The sequence below is a fragment of the Orycteropus afer genome, unplaced genomic scaffold, assembly GCF_000298275.1.
Source record: "Orycteropus afer afer isolate SDZICR_OR568_19922 unplaced genomic scaffold, OryAfe1.0 scaffold00014, whole genome shotgun sequence".
In the NCBI taxonomy this organism is placed as follows: Eukaryota; Metazoa; Chordata; class Mammalia; order Tubulidentata; family Orycteropodidae; genus Orycteropus; species Orycteropus afer.
The window spans coordinates 12,770,419-12,784,104 of NW_006921601.1; the positions used below are offsets into that span (position 1 = coordinate 12,770,419).

At 37.0% G+C, this 13,686-nt stretch overlaps 1 protein-coding gene across 1 annotated transcript in view; it reads left to right on the forward strand.

Moving 5' to 3' along the window:
* The window catches only part of PDE3B (phosphodiesterase 3B), a 230,857-nt gene that overhangs the window by 25,809 nt on the left and 191,362 nt on the right, over positions 1-13,686 (forward strand). The gene's annotated exons all lie outside the window — the stretch shown is intronic.

Here is a 13,686-nt window from a genome sequence, read left to right on the forward strand (position 1 = left end):
AAGTAGGATTGCCCAACCTTCCTTCTGAGGAGTGGCTGGTGGGTATGAACCGCCAGCCGTCTGGTTAGCAGGCAAGTGTCTTAGCCACTATGCTATACGGAAGTAAATTACTTCTTATCATCTAAAAGACTGAGAAATTAATGTAAGACATACTGAGCTAATCCAGGCAAACTGTTTACCATTCAGCCACCAATCAATACTAAAAACCAAAAAAGATGCTTTAGATCCTTACCAAGAATGTTAGTATCAGTGATAAAAATAATATAAGCAATAAAGAAATATAACCTAGAATCAGAAAAGAGGGATTATTAGGGTTAGGGCTAAGGTAATATTTAGGATATAAATATTTATTATGTAATAATTTAATAATAATTAAAGTGGAATAATTATCAAGTGCTCACTATTAGCTGGTCTACCAAAAGATCTTCCTTCATGTACATACTTTAAGTAGAGGAAAGAACTGAGATCAAGAAGGAATGCTGATGATAAAAGTATAAGTAAGTAAATACGTAGGTAAGCAAACATAATGTTATAAAACATTACTAACTATGCCTAATTTGTGAGGAGAGTGCAGGCTAGAACTAAAATGCTAGGATCAATAGCAATTATTTTGAAAGGAAAAATTAGAATATTGTGCTAAATAAAAAGTTCTTATATTTTTCAAGAGGGGGGTAAAGATTCTTATTTTGGATTTTGTTAAGTATACATATTAAAATAGCTAGAATAATATATATTCTAGCTAAAATAATATATGTTGAGTCTAAAACTTCCATACAAGGAGAAGGAATTAAGGGAAAAAGGAAGAAAAAAAAATCAATACAATAGAGGAAAAGAAGAAAAAGAAAAGAAACAGAGCAAGCAGGATAAATAGAGCCCAGGAAAAGATGTAGAAATAAACTCAAAATACTGTTTATCAATAATAAACCTAGAAGCAAAAGCTGTGGTTAAAAAGGATAAGAATTACCCTCTTGGATTTGAAAAGAAATCTTACTATATGCTCTTTACAAATATAAGGATATATAAAGGTTGAAAATAAAAGAGTGAAAAAGATACATAAAACAAATACTATATGTAAAAAGTTATTAAAATGTTAATAATGGACAAACTAGGTAAAAGCATTACTAGAGAAAAAAGATGACATAATTATTAAATATTTAATTCACTAAAAGTGAAAAAAAACCATTATAAATTTGTAGGAACCTAGTAACATATATATGTATGTGTTTGTGTTTGTATGTGTGTATGCATACACTCGAACCTCAAACTTTGCACCCAGGATAACCCCTGGGTAGTGCACGCAGTTAATGCCCTTGACTACAGACTGAAAGTTTTGAGGTTTGAGTCCATCAAGCCAAACAAAACCCAGACCCACTGCCACCAAGCTGATTCTGACTCATATTGCTGCTGTGTAACAGTAGAACTGCCCCGCAGGGTTTCCAAGACTGTAAATCTTTATGGAAGCAGATTACCTTATCTTTCTCCCATAGAGCAGCAGTTGGTAGGTTCAAACTGCTGACCTTTTGGTTAACAGCCAAATGCTTTAACCACTACACTACCAGAGCTCCTTAGTCCATCAAGAGGTGCCAGGAAAGAAAGTCCTGGTACAATCTACTTCTGAAAGCTTGACTATTAAAAACCCTATCGAGTACAGGTCTGTTTGGATGCACATGGGTTGTCATGAGTCGGAATTGACTCTTTGGCAACTGGTTGGTTATATAAATATATATACTTACTTACATATTAGTTAGTTGCTGTCAAATTGGCTTCCACTCATGGTGACTTTATATATAACAGATGAAAACTACCTGGTCCTGTGCTAGCCTTATGATCATTGGTATGTTGATTGAGTCCATTACTGTGGCTATTGAGTCAATCCCTCTCTGTTTTAAAAATTTTTTATTGTGATTTGGGTGAAAGTTTACAGAGCAAATTCATTTTCTGTACAGCAGCTCATATACATTTTGTCTCATGACATTGACCACAGTTTCTGACAATGCAACAGCTCCCCTCCCATTTCCTCCCCATAATTACCTCTTCCCTGTGTCCTCCCATGTACTACTGCCCCCCACCCCAGCTGTTCCCCAGCCCTTCTGTTCTCCCATGATTGTTCTCTCCAAGGAGTGTATCTACCTAATGTAAATGTTCAGCTCATATGCCTGTCTTTTGTTTGTCTGGAAGCCACAGGAGTGGGTTCAATTCCAGACCTGAGGGGCAGCTAGGGGCCATAGCCTGAGGGGTTCCACCAGGCATTAACAGACCAGCAAACCTGATCCCCCTTCCCCCCCTTTTTTAAATGCTTTTGAGTTTTGTTCCACATTGTTCTCCCTCTCTATCCAGGATCTCCTACATAGATCCCCCTCCGAGTGGTTGACAGTGCTAGTCCGGTGTGCATATACCTGTTCTTGTCTTGGCTCTCACTTCTTTAGGATCTATACCTAGTAATGGAATTGCTGGGTTTCCCTCATTTTTGCTGGTCCTATACTTAACCAAACATGATGTCCTTTCCTGGTGATTAGTCTTTCCTGATGTGTCCAAAGTAAATGAACTGAGGTCTCTCCATCCTCTCTTCTAAGGAGGGATCTGGTTGTATATTTTCTTAGATTGATTTGTTTGTTCTTCTGTTAGTCCATGGTATGTATGTTCAGTGCTCTTCACCCATACGACTATTAAGATGTGTCAATTCTCTGTCTCCTTTTTTTATTTTCCAGCTTTCACATGCACTTAAGCCATCAAAAAAAAGTCATCAAAATTATATGTTTGTTTGTTAAAACTTTAAAGAAGTCGTTGCAGCAGATTGTCGTTTGATTTCTTGACTGCTGCTTCCATGGACATTGATTGTTGACCAAGTAGAATAAAATCACTGACAATTTCAGTTTCTTCATTTGTCATGAGACTGTTTATTAGCCGAGTTGTTAGGATTTTTGTTTTCTTCACATTCAGGTGTAATCCATAATGAAGACTAAATGCTTTAAATTACCATTTTTGGCAAGCAAGGTTGTGTCATTTGCATATCACAGGTTGTTAATGAGTCTTCCTGTAATCCTGATGCTATTTTCTTGTTCATGTAGTCCAGTTTCTCAGATTATTTGCTTGGCATACAGAGTGAACAAGTAGAGTGAAATGATACAACAGTGCTGCACACCTTTTCTAATTTTGAACTATACAATATCCCTTGATTCTACTTGTACAGCTGTCTCTTGATCCATGCACAGGTTCTGCTTGAGCATAATTAAGTGTTTTGGAATTCCTATTGTTCATAATGGGAGCTCTGGTGGCATAGTGCCTAAGACATTTGACTACTATCCAGAAGGCTGGTGGTTCAAACCCACCGGCCACTCCTTAGCAGAAAGATGGGGCAATCTACTTCCGCAGTGATACTGCCTCAGAAACCCAGGGAGGGGTTGCTATGAGTTGGATCCGACTTGACGGCAGTGAGGTTTTTTTTATTGTTCATAATAAAGTCCATAATTTATGATCTTCACAGTTGAATACCTTTGTGTAGTTCAGAAAACACAAGTACAAGAATCTTTCTGATATTCTCTGCTTTTGTCCAAGATCCATCTGACAATAGCAAGGATATCCCTTATTTCATGTCCTCTTCTTAAATAGGCTTGACCTCCTGATAATTTCCTGTCAATGCACAGTTGCAGTTATTTTTGAATTATCTTCAGTAAAATTTTGCTAGAATGTGATATTAACAAAATAATCCAATACTTTCCAGATTCTGTTTGATTGCATTTCTTTGCAATAGGCACTAATATGGGTCTCTACCAGTCAGTTGGCCAGGTAGCTGTCTTCCAAATTTCTTGACGTAGATATGTAAACATGTGCAGTGTTGTATCTCTTGGTTGAAGTATCTCAGTATCTTGGTTGAAGTATCTCAATTCCTAGAGCCTTGTTTTTTGCCAGTGCCTTCAGTGTAACTTGAACTTCTTACTTAAGTACCAGAGGGTCTTGATCATTTGCTGTCTGCTGAAATGGTTGATTTTTTTTTTTTGGGGGGAGGGTGCAGGTACAGTGACTCTATGTATTCCTTCCATCTTTTTTTTGTTCTTTTTTTGACACTTCCTGCATCATTCAATTTTTTGCCCTTAGAATTAGTCAGTAATGACTTGAGGCTTGAATTTTCTGTTCAGTCCTTTCAGCTTGAGAAATACCTATCGTGTTCTTCTCTTTTGTTTTTCTAATTCCAACTTTTCCCACATTTAATCACAATACTTTACCATGTCTTCTCGAGCTGTACATGCACACATACCGACACATGGTCAATAACTGTTTCCAAATTCACCTACAGTGGGAAGCATTCCTTGCTTATACTATTTTGTGTATATCATTAATTTGTTCCCATCACATAAATTATGCTTTGCCTATACTGCCTTAATTACTGTCAGGGTTACTAAGGTTTTTTTTTTTTTTTTTCAATCATGCAATATGCTAGGTGCTGTGAGGGAAACATGAGGATGAAGAAAACATAGTATCTGTCCTTAGGGAGTTTTTTTATCTAGTAGAGAAAAATATATGAACTTGCTTACTATGAGAGAGAATTAAATACTATATTTCCAGACTTAGTACTTTATTGTGGGAAGGGAAATAAGTGATCAGTTGTTAATGAGGGTGTATTGGAAGTCTTCATAGAGGTGACATTTGAAGGATATACAGGTCTTGATTAAGTAGAGACATGCATTGTGACTGATAAACAATCTGAAGATTGTTCATGGCTTTGTTGTGGAAACCAGAATGGAGAGGTAGTCAGTACGGAGTATAAAATTTATATAGGAATGCTATAGGAAAGGAGACTAGGAGATTGGTTAAGAGTAATATGTGGAGGATCTTGAATGCCATCCCCATTTTTTTTTTTTTTTATAAACTGGGTGAAAGTTTACAGAGCAAATTCATTTCCTATACAACAGTTCATACACATTTTGTTTCATGACATTGATTGCAATTCCCATAATGTAATAGTTCTCTTCACACTTCCTCCCTAGGCTTACCTTTTCCCTGTGTCCTTCTTTCCCATGCATTCCTGCCCTCTGAGATGTCTCCGTGTGCAAATACTACTTTTCTGATCTCCCATGTTTGGTTGTTCTAAGGATTTTATCTAGCTGCTGTAAATGTTCATAATATACACCTGTTTATTGTTTGGCTGGAAGCCACAGGAGTGAGCTCAATTCTAGGCATGAAAGATGAGTAGGGGTTTCACCAGTCCATATCAGACCAGTAAGCCTGGCCTTTTTTTTTTTTTATGATTTTGAGTTTTATTCCACATTTTTTTTCCTACTCTATCCAGGGTCTCCTATATTGATCCCTTTCCAAGTGGTTGACAGTGGTAGCCAGGCACCATCTAGTTCTTCTGGTCTCAACGTCATGGAGGGTGAGGTTCCAGTGGTCCACTAGTCCCTTGGATTAATTGTTTTCTTGTGTCTTTCATTTTCTTCATTCTTTGCTCTGGATGAGGAGCAATCCCCAATTTTAAATGTATTTTGCAGACAGTAGAAAACCATTGGAAGATTGTTCTTTATTTATTTTAGGGAGATTACTGAAGGGTAGACCAGAGAATCAAATTACTGGGAGCAGGGAAGCTATTGTAATCATTCACTTGAGAGACTATAAGAACATTGGAAGTGAAAAGGTAGTGGTGACTGGAGAAAGGTACTTGAAGATATTCCAAGTTTGGGTGTCTGAGAGGTTAATGACAGCATTAGCTAAGCTGATAGGGAGGGAACATGAGCAAAAGAGCTGGCTTGGGAAAAATGACGAAGAGCTTGATTCTGTTGATTAATACATGTTGTTTTCAAATGTATGTGTTTGGTATCTTTAAACAAACTCCTTGATCAAACATTTTTATTTTGTATTTTATATTTCTCATAGTGTATTTTAGACTTCACGATGGATATCTATTATTATATTTACTCTTATTGTCATTTCCCGTAATAGTGCCACGTTAAGCTTGAGTGAAGGAAAGAACTATAAATAGAGATGAGTCCCAATTTCCTGTCATCTTTAGTATCTCATTAATGATAAAGCAGTGTTGCATAATGGTGAAGCCAGACTGCCTGAGTTTAAATGACATCTCTGCCATTTATAAGCTGTAAGATAGTGGATATGTTGTTTAATTTTTCTATGCCTCAGTTTCCCTATGTGTAAATTTGGACCAAACCTGTATCTACTTATTGAATTGTTGGGTGGATTAAATGAGCCACCAGAAAAGTGAAAGTTATATGCCTGAAAGTTCTTAGAGCATTGTCACTGGTAAGCTGTCATTATTGATTTTGTTGCTGCAATTATTAAAAGTTGATTACTTTTACTGGTAGCTCATACCAAATTATTCTAAAGTCAGTGATACAGTTCATTGAAATGTAAGTCCTCCAAGCAACTCATTTTCATTATGCTGATATTTTTCTGTCAACAAGTATTAAGTAAAAATGCTTTGCACAAGGAATAATATGGTGGCAATATCCTTCAGTAGGAGCTCTGGTAGCATAGTGCCTAAGGCACTTGACTGCTAACCAGGAGCTGGCGGTTCAAACCCACCAGCCACTCCTCGGAAGGAAGGTTGGGCAATCCCTCCTCCGGTAGTGATAACTGCCTCGGAAACCCAAGGAGGGGTCGCTAGGAGTCGGGGCCGACTCTATGGCAAATAACAACAACAACAATCCTTCAGTAGTTTTCTGCACTAGGATAATAAAGAGGAGAGATGTGATGGTTTCAAATGTGAATGGAAGAGGTAATTTGTATTTTTTATCTTTTGGAATTTCAGAATTAAAAGTTAAGAACCTTTGTTCTACCAGAAGAAATATTTATCAGTGCTACAGCTGTAACTTACTGTTCTGTACACTTAATTGTTCCAGTTTGTCACTTTGGTGTTGGAGATGCACTAGAACTTCAGCCCTTACTCATACATCTTGCTTCATAGTTAACTGTCTGCTAAGCTTGTTGACAGCTATGTAGTTCCACCTTAGGGATGGTAAGAGGGAGATAAAGTATGGGGACAGTTTGAAGAGAAACTGTAAAAAGTAATTCCTCTAACCCTCTTAATCACTCTAGTCAGTATTAGGCGTCTTGTTTGACTGCTTGTTGAGTTTAGTGCTTTGCTCCACTTTTCAGATGAGTTTCTGGAAGAACTTCTGCTACTTACATGGTAATGGTTCAAAGCAGACAAAAATAATTAGGGATATGAATTTTACTTACATGGTAATGGTTTAAAGCAGACAAAAATAATTAGGGGTATGAATTTTCACAGATATATGCAGAAATATTTTTCTTTAAGGGAAAAATCCTTTTATGCACATTAGTAAATATATTTTATAATTCTTTTTTTTAAGAATAATATCATATCAAAGTAGCTGTAATATCTGAAAATTCATTCCTTCAGCAAACTTTTATTGTGTCTATTCTGTATAAGGGAGCTCTGGTGGCATAGCGCCTAAGGCATCTGACTGCTAAACAGAAGAGGGGTCGCTGTGAGTCAGATCTGACTTGATGGCAGTGAGTTTAATGTTTTTGTTTTATTCTGTATAAAGCATTCTGCTAGGATCTATGAAGTCTATTAAGAAGAATCATATAAGAATACTATTCTCAAGAGTTTAATATAATGTAATTTAGAAAGAAAGAGTGAAGATTTTATTTTAAATTAGAATAAAATACAACATGATATTATAGTGTTTAAGATACTTAATAAATACCAGTCATAATTCTTTGGACTTTTAGTAATTTTATTTTATTTTTTTTGCATTATTAATAAGTCTTTGAAGTTGTCAAAGATTTCATTTTACTTGGATTCACAATCAATACCCATGGAAGCAGCAGTCAAGAAATCAGATGTTGTATTATACCTGGCAAATCTGCTTCAAAAGACCTCTTTAAAGAGTTAAAGAGCAAAGATGTTACTTTGAAGAGTAGGGTATGCTTAACCCAAGCCATAGTATTTTATACTTGCCTCATAATGCGTATAAAAGCTGGACAGTGAATAAGGAAGAGATACCTTTGAATTGTGATGTTGGTGAAAAATACTGAAAACATCATGGACTGCCAGAAGAATGAATAAATCTGTCCTGGAAGAATTGCACCAGGAATTCTTCTTGGGAATGAGAATGGCCAGATTTCAGTTCACCTACTTTGGTCATGTGGTCAGAAGGGACCAGTCCCTGGAGAAGGATATCATGCATGGTAAAGTGTAAGTTTGGAGAAAAAGGAGAAGACCCTTAAAGATATGAATTGACACAGTGGCTGCAACAATGAGCTGAAGTATTGCAAGCATTGTGAGGATGGTGCAGGACAGGGCAGTGTTTCGTTCTGTTGTACATAGGGTCGCTATTAGTTGGATGTGAATCAATGACATCCAACAACAATAATTATTCCCTGCCCAGATTCTGCACAAACTGAGAAAGGAGTTAACAGATTGGAAATCTGAAAACCATCTTTATTTCTGATAAAGCTAGTTTGGAGAAAATGGCTTATAGATGCAGGATATTTTGCTTTTTTGATACCAAACCCCCCAGAGTTAAGTAGACTTATCTGATTATAGGTGCAGGACCAGGGTGTTCCTAGAGGAACACTGGAACTTTTGGCTAGCAGCAGGTAGGCTTCCAAGAGCAAAAAGCAAGGATTAGAATTATTCTTTATTTTGAATCACTTCCTTCTCATTGTGCATCTATTACTGTACTTAACACTGTATTATATTTCTGTTGAAAGATCTTTCTTATCTCTATATTTCATGCTCTTTAAATACAAGGACAGTATCAGGTTCATCTCTGTATCCCTAGTGGTTGTCATATACCAAATATTAATTGACTTAAATTACTGTATTAAGTGTTAATTTATCAGTTAACACGACATTTTTTCCTAGTTGCTATATGTTGCTGTTGTGTTTTGCCATCGAGTCAGATCTGACTCATAGCGACCCCTCCTTGGGTTTCTGAGGAGGTATCATTATGGAAGTAGAATGCCCAACCTTCTTTCCGAGGAGTGGCTGGTGGGTTTGAACTGCCAGCCTTCTGGTTAGCAGTCAAAATGCCTTAGTTACTATGCCACCAGAGCTCCTAGTTGCTATATAGTTCTCATAATTCCATTTTTGAAAATAACATGATAAAAAGGATGGCTAAGGAATAAGTTCTGAAGATCACAGAACCCAGTAATCTTCTCCAGCATAGAAAGCTTACTTAAGGCAAAACTTTGAAGGATGTTGAAAGTTGAGAAGACTAATCCAGGAAATTGTGGGTGGGAGTTGCTTCTTTTTAAAAAAAGAGGGGCATATAATGGTGATTTGTGGTGAGATCACAGTGATGCAGTAATATAAAACCAAAACAAACCAAATTCACTGCTGTGGAGTAAGATCCGACTCAGCGATGCTTCCTTGGGTTTCTGAGGCGATATCACTATGGAAGTAGATTGCCCAAACTTCCTTCTGAGGAGTGCCTGGTGGGTTTGAACTGCCAGCCTTCTGGTTAACAGTCAGGTGCCTTAGGCATTATGCCACCAGAGCTTGCAGTAATATTATAAACAATTTTATCATTTTTTCTCAGGTATGGCTTACAAAAAATATACTTAAGAATTGGTTAAAAATTCTTAGGTGTTTGGTTCTCAAGTAACAGCTATTTATAAAACACCTTTTAATGCTTCAATATCACTTTTTTATTTCTAGGGAGAACTCTATCCATAATGCAAATTTACTAATTTTATAGTTTGTCATAGTAGAAGATAGTAGTAAATTATTAGTCACAATTATGTAGCAAACTCCAGAAATGTGATATTTTAAATTAAGTGCCTTTTTTTCCAGATAACTATCCAAGTAATACCTTTTACTTTAAATACATTTTTTTTTACTGTGACTATGATTTCTTGGGAGCTCTGGTAGCATAGTGGCTAAAGCACTTGACTGCTAACCAGAAGGCTGGTGGTTCAAACCCACCAGCCACTCCTCGGACGGAAGGTTGGGCAATCCTACTTCCGTAGTGATACTGCCTCGGAAACCCAAGGAGGGGTCGCTATGAGTCGGGGCCGACTCGACGGCACATAACAACATAACATGATTTCTTACCATGTTTCTCCTGTTTCTGCTTGCTAAACAGAACTTGATGAAAATAATTATTTTTCTGATAAGTAAGGGTTTTCATTTTTAACACGTTTTGTCTTATTGTGCTATGATGTAATAATGCCCTAAGTGACTTAAAAATGGTGTCTTTGTCTAGTGTGAAATGCTCTTAGGTGTCTCTGCATTTTGCATTTTTACCTGTTCTTTAATAGTTATTTTTCTTGCTCCTTGGTCTTAGCTGTTATTTCTTACCGTTATCAATCTTTAACAGACCTTCACTTTTCTAAGTTGTTACTGATTATCAACAATGGTTCAGGAAACTAGTTAACCTAGCTAAGTATAATTGCCCGTAAAAATAAGGATGAAAAGGACTGAAAGTCTTTTTTATGTATGAACTGTATGGACTTTGGAACATCTCTTTTGACTCTTCAGAAATCTATTTTGCTTGTTTTGATAAAGAACCACTGAATAAGTGAGGTGTTAGCTATATTGTTTCAACATTAGCAACCTGATAGACATTTATTCTTTTCTACTATATTAGTGAGGTACATCCCATAAAGTTTGTTGTTAGGTGCCATCAAGTCGGTTTCAACTTACAGAGATCCTATGTACAACACTGTCCTCACAGTTGTAGCTATGCTCGAGCCCGTTGTTGCACCGTATCAGACCATCTCATTGAGGGTGTTCCCCATCTTCGCTGACCCTCTACTTTTCCAAACATCATATCCTTCACCAGGGACTGGTCTCTTCTAACAACATGACCAAAGGATGAGAGACGAAGTCTGGCCATTCTTGCTTTTAAGAAGCATTCCGGGTACACTTCCTCCAGGACAGATTTGCACATTCTTCTGGCAGTCCATGGTGTCAGTATTTTCCCCCAACACCACAATTCAAAGGGATCCATTCTTCTTTGGTCTTCCTTATTCATTGTACAGCTTTCACATGCATATGAGGTGATTGAAAATACCATGGCTTGGGTCATGTGCACCTTAGTCTTTAAAGTGACATCTTTGCTCTTTAACACTTTAAAGTGGTCTTTTGCAGTAGATTAGCCCAGTGCAATAGGTCATTTGATTTCTTGACTGCTGCTTCCTTGGGTATTGATTGTGGATCCAAGTAAAATGAAATCCCTGACAACTTATCTTTTCTCTGTTTATCATGATGTGCTTATTAGTCCAGTTGTGAGGATTTTTGTTTTCTTTACTTTGAGGTGTAATGCATACTGCAGGCTGTAGTCTTTGATCTTCATCAGTAAGTGCTTCAAGTGTTCTTCACTTTCGGCAAGCAAGGTTGTGTCATATGCATATTGTAGGTAGTTAATGAATCTCTGTACAGTCCTGATGTTGCGTTCTTCTTCAGATAGTCCACCTTCTCAGATTATTTCTTCAGCATACAGATTGAATAAGTATGGTGGAAAGATACAACTCTGACACACACTATTCCTGTTTTTAAATCATGCAGTATCCCCTTATTCTGTTTGAATGATTGCCTCTTGATCTATGTACAGGTTCCCCATGAGCACAATTAAGTGTTCTGGAATTCCCATTCTTTGCATAATTTTTGATGATCCACACAGTCAATAAAACTTTTCCATAGTCAGTACAACACAGTTAAACATCTTTCTGATATTCTTTGCATTCAGGCAAGATCCATCTGACATCAGCAGTGATATCCTTTGTTCCACATTCTCTTCTGAATCTGGCCTGAATTTCTGGCTGTTGATGTCCTGCTGCAAACATTTTAAAATTACTTTCAGCATAATTTTTCTTGCATGTGATATTAACGATACTGTTTGATGATTTTTGTATTGTGTTTGACCACCTTTCTTTGGAATGGGCACAAATATGGATCTCTTCTAGTTGGTTGGCCATGTAGCTGTCTTCCAAATTTCCTGGTGTAAAGAAGTAAGGGCTACCAGGGTATCTGTTTGTTAAAACATCTCAGTGGATATTCTATGAATTCCTGGAGCTTTGTTTTTTTACCAGTGCCTTCTGGGCAGCTTCGACTTCTTCCTTCAGTACCATCAGTTCTTGATCATATGTTACCTCTTGAAATGGTTGATTGTCGACCAGTTCTTTTTGGTACAGTGACTCTGTATATTCCTTCCATCTTCTTTTGATACTTCTTGCATCTTTCAATATTTTGCCATAGAATCCTTCAGCATTGCATTTAGAGGTTTGAATTTTTTTCTTCAGTTCTTTCAGCTTGAGAAATGCTGAACATGTTCTTACTTTTTGAATTTCCAAATCTAAATCTTTGTACATTTTATCATAATTCTTTATTTTGTCTTCTTGAGCTGCTCTTAGAAATCTTCTTTTTAGCTCTTTTATGTCATCATTTCTTCTATCTGCTTTTGCCACTCTCTATGCAAGAGCAAGTTTCAGAGTCTCTTCTGACATCCATTTTGGTCTTTTCTTTCCTTCTTGTATTTTTATCAACTTTTTACTTTCTACATAAATGATGGACTTGATGTCATCCCACAGCTTGTCTGGTCTTTGGTTGTTGGTGTTCAATTTATGAAATCTGTGTTCCAGATGGTCTCTAAATCCAGGTGGGAAATACTGAAGGTCCTGTTTTGGCTCTCATGGACTTGTTTTAATTTTCTTCAGCTTCAACTTAAACTTGCATAGGAGCAATTCACTGTTCCACAGTCAGCTCCTGGCCTTGTTCTGATTGATGATATTGAGCTTCTACATCTTCTCTTTCCACAGATATAGTCGATTGATTTCTGTGTATTCCATCTGGTGAGAGTCACATGTGTAGTTGCCATTTATGTTGTTGAGAAAAGTATTTGCAATGAATAAGTCATTGGTCTTGCAAAAATCTATCATGCAATCTTTGGTGTCATTTCTACCACCAAGCCCATATTTTCCAAGTACTGGTGCTACTTCTTTATTTTGAATTTCACATTCAATTGCCAGTAATTATCAGTGCCTCTTGATTGCTTGTTTGATTAATTTCAGACTCCAGAAGTTGGTAAAAATCTTTAATTTCCTCATCTTTTGCTTTGGTTACTGGTGCATAAATTTGATTAATAGTTGTATTAATTGGCTTCTTTATAGGCATATGGATATTATCCTATCACTGACAGTATTGTACTTCAGTGTAGAACTTTAAATGTTCTTTTTGATGATAAGTGTGATGCCATTCCCCTTCAGTTTGTCATTCCTGGCATGATAAGATTGTCTATTTCCAAATGGCCCATACCAGTCCATTTCAGCTGACTAATGCCTAGGATATTGATTTTTTTGCATTCCATTTCATTTTTGACAGTTTTCCTAGCTCCATACTTTGTGCATCTCATTCTCTGGATGTCTACAGATGTTTCTTTTCATTTGGAGTTGTGCCACATCAGCAAATGAAGGTCCTGAAAGATTTACACCATCTATGTCATGAAGGTCAACTCTACTTTGAGGAGGTAGCTCTTCCACAGTTGTATTTTGAGTGCCTTCCAACCTGAGGGGCACTGTATCAGATGGTGTTTTGCTGCTAATCATAAGGTTTTCTAGTGGTCATTTTTTCAGAAGTAGACTGCCATATCCTTTTTATTCTGTCTTAGCCTGGAAGCTCTGCTGAAACCTGTCTACTGTGAGTGATCCTGTTGGTATTTGAAATACTGGTGACGTAGCTTCCAGTGTCACAGCAACATGCAAGTC